The 10,040-nt window shown below is 59.4% G+C and overlaps 1 long non-coding RNA gene across 1 annotated transcript; it reads left to right on the top strand.

Annotated features, from left to right (window-relative positions):
* Positions 6,387 to 9,651, top strand: LOC102165195. Its single transcript, XR_002336434.1, has 3 exons — positions 6,387 to 6,920; positions 7,729 to 7,867; positions 8,731 to 9,651. It is a non-coding gene; the product is annotated as an uncharacterized LOC102165195 (long non-coding RNA).

The raw sequence follows: 10,040 nt of genomic DNA, 5'->3' as shown, positions 1-10,040 counted from the left end.
AAAAAGCAAAAAAAAAAAAAAAAAAGTCAAAGGTGGAGGGATATATGACTCAAGAGACATGAACAATCACAATGTGTGGATTTATTTGGATCCTAAAATCAAATTGCTTTTAAATAAGGTAATCTGAAACATCCAGGGGGGACTGATACTTAAAGTCGCACAGATACTGGCAGGGTTTATGTCCCACAGTAGCGCCGTGATCGCAGTCCCTTTAGAGACACAGACGGAAACAGTCACAGATAAAATGGTCTGAGGTCTGAGATTTCCTCCAAATTGACAGAGCAGGAGCATGGCTGGGGATAAAGAGGAAACCAGATGGGCCGTAAAGTTAGAACTGCTGAAGCAGGATGAGAGAGAATGAGAAATCATACTCTGCACGTCTTGTTGAAGATGGGCTTGAAATTTTTCACTAAAAAAGCCAAAGTTGGAGTTCGCATCATGGCCCAGCGGTTAACGAATCCGACTGGTATTCTTGAGGATGGGGGTTCGATCCCTGGCCTCGCTCAGTGGATTAAGGATCTGGCGTTGCCGTGAGCTGTGGTGTAGGGTGAAGACATGGCTCGGATCTGTGTTGCTGTGGCTGTGATGTGGGCCGGCGGCTACAGCTCCAGTTCACGCCCTAGCCTGGGAACCTCCATGTGCCACAGGTGTGGCCCTAAAAAGACAAAAAAGAGACCAAAAGAAAAGAAGCAAAAGTTTAAAAGAGAACTTAATGGAATTCCAGGATCTAGTAAGTTTCCAACTCCTCAAACTTTTAACCTCCTCTGTACCCACCACCTTCACTTTTCAAAATAAAGGCAGAATGTTTCTCAAACACAGATGATTTGCTCTCTGCCCCTCACAGATACGCAAACCTTTTGCCTAAACTCAACGGTCACGTCCTCTGTTACAGTTAGACCCCAGGATTGGACTGATCTGGATTCTGAATTCATCCGTTCAGGCCTTTCCACCCTCTCCTTTCCTCCCCTGTGTGTCCCCCTGTCATCATCTGCCCCCTCCGCCTTCCCTCTTCCTCAGGCTCAGACGTTCCCCACACTGAGCTGGGGCAGTGAGAAAGCAGGCGTGTTGGCAGGTGCCCCAGGGCAGCAGCTCCACGCAGCCCGACCCGAGAACATCCAGCAAGGGCCTGCTGGTCAACCGCCACCCGCCCCATAGGAGAGGAGGCAGCGTAACAGTTTCTGGTGACGTTTATACTTTCTGCTGAGTACAGTGGAAAGTGAGGCTAACTAGCTGTCTTCAAAGACTTAGACAACCTCCCACGGAATTGGGGCTCCTCTGTAGCTGCAGCCGGGGGCAGGAGTGGGGGTTTTGTCCCGCCTTCACTGGCTGGGGCCGCAGAGATGGGTCCACAAGGCCAGGCCTGCACCCCGTGCAGAGCACCCAGTGGGATCCCCCGCACCAGCTGGGGCATCTGAAGACATCCAGACATCCCAGAATCGCCGAGCCGGCTGTGGCAAGGCTGAGGTTAAAGACCTGTGCCAGGCCTGTGTGTGTCCCCTGAGGACCCTGCCTCTGCTGCCAGCCCCCTGTAAGGCTTCTGTCAGTTCGCCCGCCTTGTCCCTGGACTTCTGCAGACCTTGGAAGTGAGTATGTCATGAACAGTGACCACTGGGGAGGTTCGTGTCTGGTTTCCGTCCAATAGACAGGTACCACCCTGGTCCGTTCACTTCTTCGGACAGCTCTGCAGAAACATCTCATTCTGTTCCCAGGAGCTAACACTGCCCTCAAGTCAGAAACGCCCAACCAGAGCCCTCTCCCTCCCCTTGACACCTCTCAAGGCAGGTGGCTCATGCATGGGGACTCCCCGAGTTAGAGAAATGCAGGGGCAGCATCTAGGCCCTTCCCCAGGTCACAGCAAGCACGTGACAAAGACAGGCTGGAAACGAGGCTCAGATGCGTCCTGTTTCTCCACTCCTGTGTTCACGCCTTCCCCTCGTGGCCCCAGGAGGTCTGAGGGGGTGGGGGTGCTACTAAGCTGGAGCTCTGCTGCCCTGAGCGGCAGGGTGCCCCCTCAGTGTGCCCCACCCGCCCCCCAGCTGGCCGCAGGTGCTCTTTCGTTTCAGCGTGAAGCAGAAGAGGGTGGCACAGGGCTGGCAGCAGCTGTGGGAATGAAGGGGAATAAAAGATGCGACCCCTTCCCGGGTTTAGATAATGGCGGTTTGACCTGGCTCTATGACCCCCTGCCTCTGAGCTCTCTGCCTTCGCCGAGGCCTAAAGGCTGCAGACCAGAGGGTCCCAGCTCTCCAACCAGGGTGCTGGAACCTCCGCGTTCCCAGGCAGGACACAGGCCGCCCGGTTGGAAGGTGTCTCCCTTGCCCCACCCCACTCTGCCCAGTCCCAACACGAGCCCGGAGACCCCATTCTTGCTGTGCTCCCGTGCCCTGCGATGTCAGCGCCATCCCTGGCAGAGCCAGGTACAAATGGACCACGGACCAGAGCAGACGCCACCTAAGACGACTCACGAGTGCAAGGAAGCAAATGAGAAGATGCTGAGCATCGCGGTTGTTGGGGAAATGGAAATTAAGACAATGAGACGCGCCTCTCCCTGAATGGCCCCGTTCAGAGCACCACCGACAGCACCCAGTGCCGGGCAGGCTGTGGAGCAACAGGCGCCCTTCCTGCCTGCTGGCGCCCACGCAACCTGGGGCCGCCGCTTTGGAAGACCGCTGCCAGTAAACCACAAGACCCGGGATCGTGCTTTCCGGTGCCCGCCGGAGTGGAAAGCTTAGATCTACACAAAAGCTCGCACACGGACGCTTTCTCAGCTTCGCCCGTGATCTCCCACGTGTGGAAAGAGCCCAGTGTCCCTCCGTAGGGGGCAGCTAGACTACGGCACATCCAAAGGCCTGTCACTCAGCACTCAAGTAAATGAGCTGCCAAGCCATGAAAAGACAGGAGGAACCTTGAGGCCACAGCCTGTGTGAGTCCAACAATCGGATGTCACAGAAAAGGCACAACTCTATGCGAACCGTGAAAACACCAGCGGTTTGGAGCGGTTAGTGGAGGGTGAGGCGGCAGAGCAGAGGGCGCTCAGGGCGCCGGGACTGGTCTGACACCACGGGGATGGGTCCTCGTCCTTACACGTCTGTCCAAACCTACAGACCTGCGCCACCAGACCCCAGCGTCATCTCTGGACTCGGCGATGATGACGAGTCGCTGTGGGTGCATCCGTCGTTAACACACGCCCCTCTGGCGGGGACTTTGATGGGTGGAGAGGCTCTGGGTGTGAGGGAGCGGGCGCGGGGGGATCGACACTTGCCACCTAGCGCAGCTGTGACCCTAAAGCTCCTCGAAGAAAATAGTCTGTTTTTTAAAAAATTACCCACATCAAGGGGAAGAAAGCACGCCCCTGGACGTACAGGCCGTCAGGACCGTCTGCAGAGATCAGAGCTACAGCCGCCGCACACGTCCTGCGGACGAAGGGACGGGCCTGGGGGTCTGGCCCCGCGCTGGTTCCGGACCAGGGCTGCTGAGGAGGACGCCGCCTCAGGCTCTGATCCCAGGCCGCCCCTCCCTCCGCAGGGGCGGAGGTGACAGTGTGAGCAGCGCCACCACCGTCTGGGTGGGGACGGCCTGCTGCCCTCTGTCCTCTCCCAGCTGAGTCTGGGGCAGCCCCTGCCTCACAGAGACTCCAGATCCAGCTAAGCCGGGGCAGACCAGCCCGGCTCCATCTCTCCTCCTCCGTCTGGGCCCAGGCTGCTGCGCCTGCTCCCTGCCCAGCAGCGCCCCGCGCGGGAGGGCCAGGCTGCACCCCTCTGGGTGAGGCCGCCCAGACCGCAGCTGTCAGGGGACATCAGGCCGGCCCCAGGCCTCCCCCCAGGGCTGGAAGGGAGGCTTTTACGTGACACCACGCACCTGCACCCACCTCGGTGCAGAGCCGCTGCACCTGCACCCACCTCGGCGCAGAGCTGCTCTGTCCGCCCGCCAGGCTCTGCCGAAGGCCCTCCTGGACCCTCTCCATGCTGGGCCACTTCCAGGTGTGAGCTCGGCCCTCAGTGAAACCCGCAGAAGCTGCGATGCCTGGGGGAAGGGCAGGGGTACCCAGGGATCAGGCCCCTGCTCAGTGCCCTCCAGGCTCGGGACAGGGGGAGGACCCCAGCCCCGGGGGAGCGCCTGCTCTGACAGCAGTGAGGCCAACCCAAGACCTCACAAACCACACGGAAGACGAGCAGCCAGCGCGGGAGCTTTCCAGAGCGTCAAAGTACACGCATCTCACCGGGCAGCAGGTGAAGCTGGAAGCTCAGCCCAGGCCTCACACCGTCTGGGACCCGCAGGCCTGTCAGGCGTGTCCCCTCAAGCCTATGCGGGCCTGGTCCCAGCGGCAGCAAGCTGCTCCAAAACAAAGGAAAATGGCACACGGGCATGTAAACACACACTCCCGAGCCCCCATCTGAGAGCCACAGGGCAGAGGCTCTGCAACAATGAAATCACGTTTGCCTGAGGGCAGAGCCTGGAACAATCCCTTCCACAAGCGGAAACTGTTTCCGTGGTCATTTCTCTGCTTCTCCGACAGTCAGGTCCTCCAGGGCTGGCTCTCCCGAGAACCCGCCAATGGGCTCCTTTGTTGCAGTGACAGGCAATCAAGTTCAGCCACTGGCGTCTGCCTGCTGAACAGCAGGGGCCCACGGGATGCGAGAGAAGGTTCTGGAACTGGAGCAGTGAAAAGTGATGCTGGCCACCCCACAGTGCCTGGCACCTTTAGTCCCCTGACCAGCCAGGCTGGTCCCAACTCTGGAAGCTGTTCCTCCCTCCCCCTCCCCACTCCCCTCCTCCCCCCCCACTCCCCCTTCCGTCCCCATCTCCCGCTATCCTAAACCAGGTTGGCTCTGTCCTGCACATGGCAGAACCAAACGGCCAAGATGCCAGGTTTGCAGCAAAGAGGGTTTATTGGCAGGGCAGCCACACAGGGAAACAGGCAGAGAAACCTCAAATCAGGCTCAGCTCAGGCTGCTTATGGGATGAAGCCTAAAGAAGTAGGGAGCGTGGGGACGGTGACTGGGAACAGATGCGATGATTGTCGTCGCACAGACGTAACCAGACGACAGGCCTGTGCACATTCAAAAGGGCCCCAAGTGGACACGCGCCTGCCCAGCCGAAGCGTCAGGGGCCCCATCCAGTCTTAGCCAGCCCAGCTCTCACTGGACACAGCTGAGTCTTGCCCAGCTGAACTAGACACAGCCGACCCCAACTTTCTGGAAAACAACTCAGGCAAACGCCTTATTGTTTGGGCTCCGTGAGCCTGAAGGACATGCCAGCCTTTTATAGCAACAAAGAGGCCACCGTGATGGGTACCGGCAGGCGATAGGTGCGATGGCTGAACTAATGATTACCCGGTTTCCAGCCCTCAGACCCACCAGCTGGGCCTCACCAGCTCTCGGCAGCGGCCTGGCTGCCCTGTAGACACACCCCCACCCGGCCCCCACCGCCCGGGGTCTCTCGCTGCCCTGTGACTCGTGTCACTTTCTCGCGAGAGCGTCATCTTCAAGACTCAGGGTGTTTGCTGAATGAGCCATGAAGGCTGTCACCCAGCTCTGCCTTAGCGAGAGTCAGTGGTCAAAGACAGACTTGCAGCCCTGCGAGGGCTTGTGACTGCCGGGCCTGCGACATGCCCGCCCTGGAAGCCACACCTTAGTGCATCAGGGCTAGTCTGCACGATGGGCCTGAGAGCATGGGACTGCCAAGCCACTCTGCCCTGCTCTGTCCTGGACACCACGCGGTGAGGCCCCTCACGCTGCCCTGTGAACCACGCCTCCTGCCCACAGCCAGCACCAGCTCGTCCACAGTGAAGGGGAGCCCCGGGGGCCAGACCCCGAGCCCCGAGCCAGGCCTTCGGATGATGCAGCCCAGCCATGGGCTTCTTGACTGCAGCCCATCAAAGCAGCTGGGCCAGAACGACCCCCAGATCTGCTCCCTGAGCCGCTGTGAGATTGCGCGCGTTTGTTAAAGTGTTGAAACCACGGGTAACCGAGAGTTAAATCCATCACACCTGTCACCTGCCTTCACGGGCACTCGCCTTAATTGCTTGTCCTCCATACATCACGGAGCCAAAACAATAAGATGTTTGCCGGAGCTGTTAGCCAGGAACTTGAGTCAGCTGGGTCTAGTTCAAGCAGGAGCCAGTTAAGACGGGTTGGGACCCCAGCCTCCAACTGGTCATGCACCTTTGACTTCAGAGGGGCCAGACACCACCTCCAGGACCTGCTATCTCCATCTTCTGAACAAGCATCCGGAGAGGAAGCCTGCAGCCCAGTTAGGCCTGCGCGAAACATCCGTGACCTCAGCTCTCTCTTATTTCCAGTCGCCGGTCCCCACGCTGCCCAGGGCCAGCAAGCCCCGCATCCCTCCCCATAAATACTCCAGGCCCGAGGGTGCGGGCAGAAGTGAGGCTTGTCTGCCGGCTCGTGGTCGCTGGCCGCCTCGGGTCCAGGCCCTCCTCCTCCTCGGCGTCTGGCTACTGCGCACGCTGAGCCTGGCCCGCTGGGGGTTGTCACGGGGTGGGGACCGGGCAGCAGGTGGCACAGTCCCCAAGCGCTCAGCTGGGCTGGAGCTACTGTGGGGGTGCAGGGAGAGCCCAGGCTGGGGCTCAGCCCAGACGGAGGGGACGAGTTAACCTCGGGAAGAGGAGCTGAGGCTGCGGGCGGGGGAGGGGTCCCACTCTGGGCCGGGCCGCCCTCTGTCCTTGAGTCCCGCTCTCCCGGACGCAGCGCATGGGCTGCCCTCGGGCGCCTCTGTTCAGCCTCCTGACCTCACGGCCGCAGCCTGACGTGTCCCTGGAGTCGGTGGCACCAGCCACACCGAGGAAAGACTTCACCTCCCTCCCATCTCCTCCCCTGCCAGCTCCCTCCTTCCCCCCTCCCCCACAGAAAGTTCCTGAGCATCTTAATCCGAGACCCAGACAATGACGCAGGACTCGTAGACAGGTGAGCTCAGTAGATCAACAACATAGAACCACCGTTTTAGGAGTTCCCGCTAGTGGCTTAGTGGTTACAAGGACCCATGAGGTTGCGGGTAGATCCCTGGCCTCGCTCAGTGGGTTAAGGATCCGGTGTTGCCGTGAGCTGTGGTGTAGGTTGCAGACGCAGCTCGGATCTGGTGTTGCTGTGGCTCTGGCGTAGGCCAATGGCTACAATTTCGATTTGACCCTTAGCCTGGGAACCTCCATATGCGGGTGCAGCCTTAAAAAAGCACAGGACACACACCCCATTTTAGGTTTCCACCGCCTGCGAACAGCCCAGCCCTGCCCTTTGGGTCGAAGGGGTAACAGGCCTCTAGCCCAGACCTCTTTTCTCCCCACCCCAGCTCGCCCTGCCCTGGGAGGGCCGCCCATGTGCCCAACCCACACAGCCAGGTTCTGTCCACACCCGCCCCCACCCCGGGCCCTCGGGCCTGCTTGTGTGAACGGCAGCGCCCCAGCCCAGAGACAGAGGCAAGCACAGGCCTGGACACGGATGCCAGGCGCCCCAGGGGACCTCGGGGTCCCCGCACCAGGAGTGTGGTCTAGCAGTCGGGCTGGGCGCTGACCCTTGGCCCAAGGCCTGTGCGCGGGAGGGGCTGGGAGGGCCGGGTTCCCGGCCCCGGGGCAGGCTTTTCCAGGCACGTGGTGGATCGGGGCTCCGTCGGTTCTTCCTAAATGGCCACACCTGCAGTAGGTGGCGGTTCCTGGGCCAGGGATTGAATTAGCCACAGATGTGGCAACGGGCGATCCTTTCACCCACTGCCCCCCGCCAGGGTCACACCCACGGCTCTGCAGACCTGAGCCGCTGCAGACAGGTTCTCAACCCGTTGTGCCACAGCAGGAACTCCGATGACACGTTCTTTTGCTGAATCCTCAGGAAGTCAGAATGGGGAGGCTGGCTCCAGTTCACAGGTGAGAGAGCCGAGGGGTAGGGTGTGGCTGTGGGGGGGCTCAGGCACGTGTGACTGGCAGGTCAGGGGCGTGGGGCTCAGGAGCCCTCTCTGCCTGCCTGTCACCCCCAACTTAATCTCGTGCGGGCCCAGATGGCACCCTGCTCCCTGACACTAACTTTACTATCGTAGCTGTAATTAAGCCTCTATCGTTGCATCACAAGGCAATGCCCAGAGGTGGTTTTCATGGACCTGGGGGCGGTGGTGGGAAGGGCTGGACCCTCACCGGTAGGCCAGGTATTCTTAAAACGCGGGGAACATGCAGCAGACTCTCGGGTGGGTGGGGAACCCTCCACGGCTGAGCGTCCCCCACCGGGGGTGGGGGTGGGGCTGTGATGCGGACACCCTCTGACAGGCTAACAAGTGGGGGAAGGGAAGTCAGAGTCCCGGTGCCCTGCTCAGCATGGCAGCCACAGGTCTGGGACAGCGTGTGGCCCACAGACAGGGCCCCGGAGAAGCCGAGGGGCTGATTGATCGAAGGCCCCCTGCCCCAGCCCCGACCCCCCGACCCAGGAAATGGAGCCGCTGGTCCGCCACGTCTGAACTTAGGCTCAGCTTCATGCTAACCCGTCACCACGCCCCCTCCCACCTCCACCTGGAGTTTATTCTCAAGTGCTTCATTGCTAAAATATGTGAAGGCCACTGAGATGGCAGGCTGAACTCAACTAAAAACTGTATGTGAACTTGGGAAGTTCCCCAGCAACCAGGCTGGAACGGCCTGAGAAGGTCATCAGGCCTGACGATGCTGAGTCAGAATCCCCTCTTGCTGCACACGAACCACCTTGGCGCCTCCGACGGACTCCCTCGCCCCCACCTGTCTCGCAGGTGGACGGTGGTCGCGCCACCAAGGGCCTGTCCTTCGTGTGTCTAGTGGCCCGTGCAGGCTGCTGTTGACCCAGTGACCTGTCTGCTCACGCCTCTTCACTCGTATCAGGAATGTTTTCTGACGTCTCCCCCAAGTCCCCCGAAGTTACAAAGCTAACCTTGGTTCTCGGACTTTCCTGGACCCGGTAGGACAAGTGCTCGTCCCTTGCTTCAGGCCAAACAGCCCCCAGCCCTCTGAGTCCTGCTTCTCTGCCTCCCTGGGGCTTGGATGGAAACCCACAGATCAAGCAAAAGCAGAAGTTTTGAGGCCTCAAAGAATTTTTTTAAAATCTTTGAAACAAAGAAGTTTTGGAGGCTGTAACGCAAAAAAAAAAAAAAAATCCCCCTGTGGCTGCTGCTAAGTTTTGGCCTCTGGCTTGAGTCTCGAGCTCCCCCTTGGGCTTGAGAAAGAGACAGAGGGTGGCCGGGGCTGTACCCCTGCCCCAGGGCAAGAGCCGGGGTGGAGAGGCCACTTGAATCTGTGGGAGGTGGGGGCATGGGCCCCTCTGCCCCCCAGCCCCCCCAGCCCCCTGTCCCACCTCAGCTCCCCCGGGAGCCTGCGCAGCTGAGTTTCCTTCCTGTGACCCGAGTTGTTTGTCCTGTCTCTCGTTTTCAGGGCGCTCACCCTCTGTCCCCATCACTCTCTCTCTCGGGGCTCTAGTCCAAACCATCCCTTCCTCAGTGTAGTGGAAGGTTTGGGCCATTGTTTCCAAGGGCCTGGTCACTTTAGAGCCACTGTCACCGTTCCGCATGTTTTTTGTACCCTTCCCCACTTGCTGTCTTTTAATCTATGTCCTGCACTAATAACTGTATTTTAAATGACCGCGATGATAAGTGGAAAACCAGCTTCCCTCACTATAAATAGAAGGAAACAATAGCCATCAGTGTCCTGAAAGCAAAACACAAGTCAGTCCTGCCTTAGACACTTGTCACGGAAAGCAAGGTCGTAGCTCTCCTTTGTTCCCTTGGCCAGGCTGAGTCCTAAAATCAGCTCGGGGACCCGCAGGGCTGCAGACCCCAGACGCTGGCCAAGCGTGGACTCCCTCTCAGAGCTACCAGTTTATTTTTTCTCCTCTCTTCCCCCTGTCATAATCACACAAATACAATCCCCTAGTCTAAAAGCGGGTGCTGACCAAGCCTTTTTTTTTTTTTTTTCCCCAGCACCCTCCCACAGAACAAGATAGCAGCATTGTTTGCAGAGCGATAACAGAGCTGTTTCCGACGCCCCTCCCGCTGGCCTGGCCCTGGCAGATACGGTGGTGGTTCCTGGC

This window comes from Sus scrofa, chromosome 10 (genome assembly GCF_000003025.6).
Source record: "Sus scrofa isolate TJ Tabasco breed Duroc chromosome 10, Sscrofa11.1, whole genome shotgun sequence".
NCBI lineage: Eukaryota > Metazoa > Chordata > Mammalia > Artiodactyla > Suidae > Sus > Sus scrofa.
Note: the sequence above shows the minus strand (reverse complement) of the source record. Positions and strands in the feature narration are given on the sequence as shown.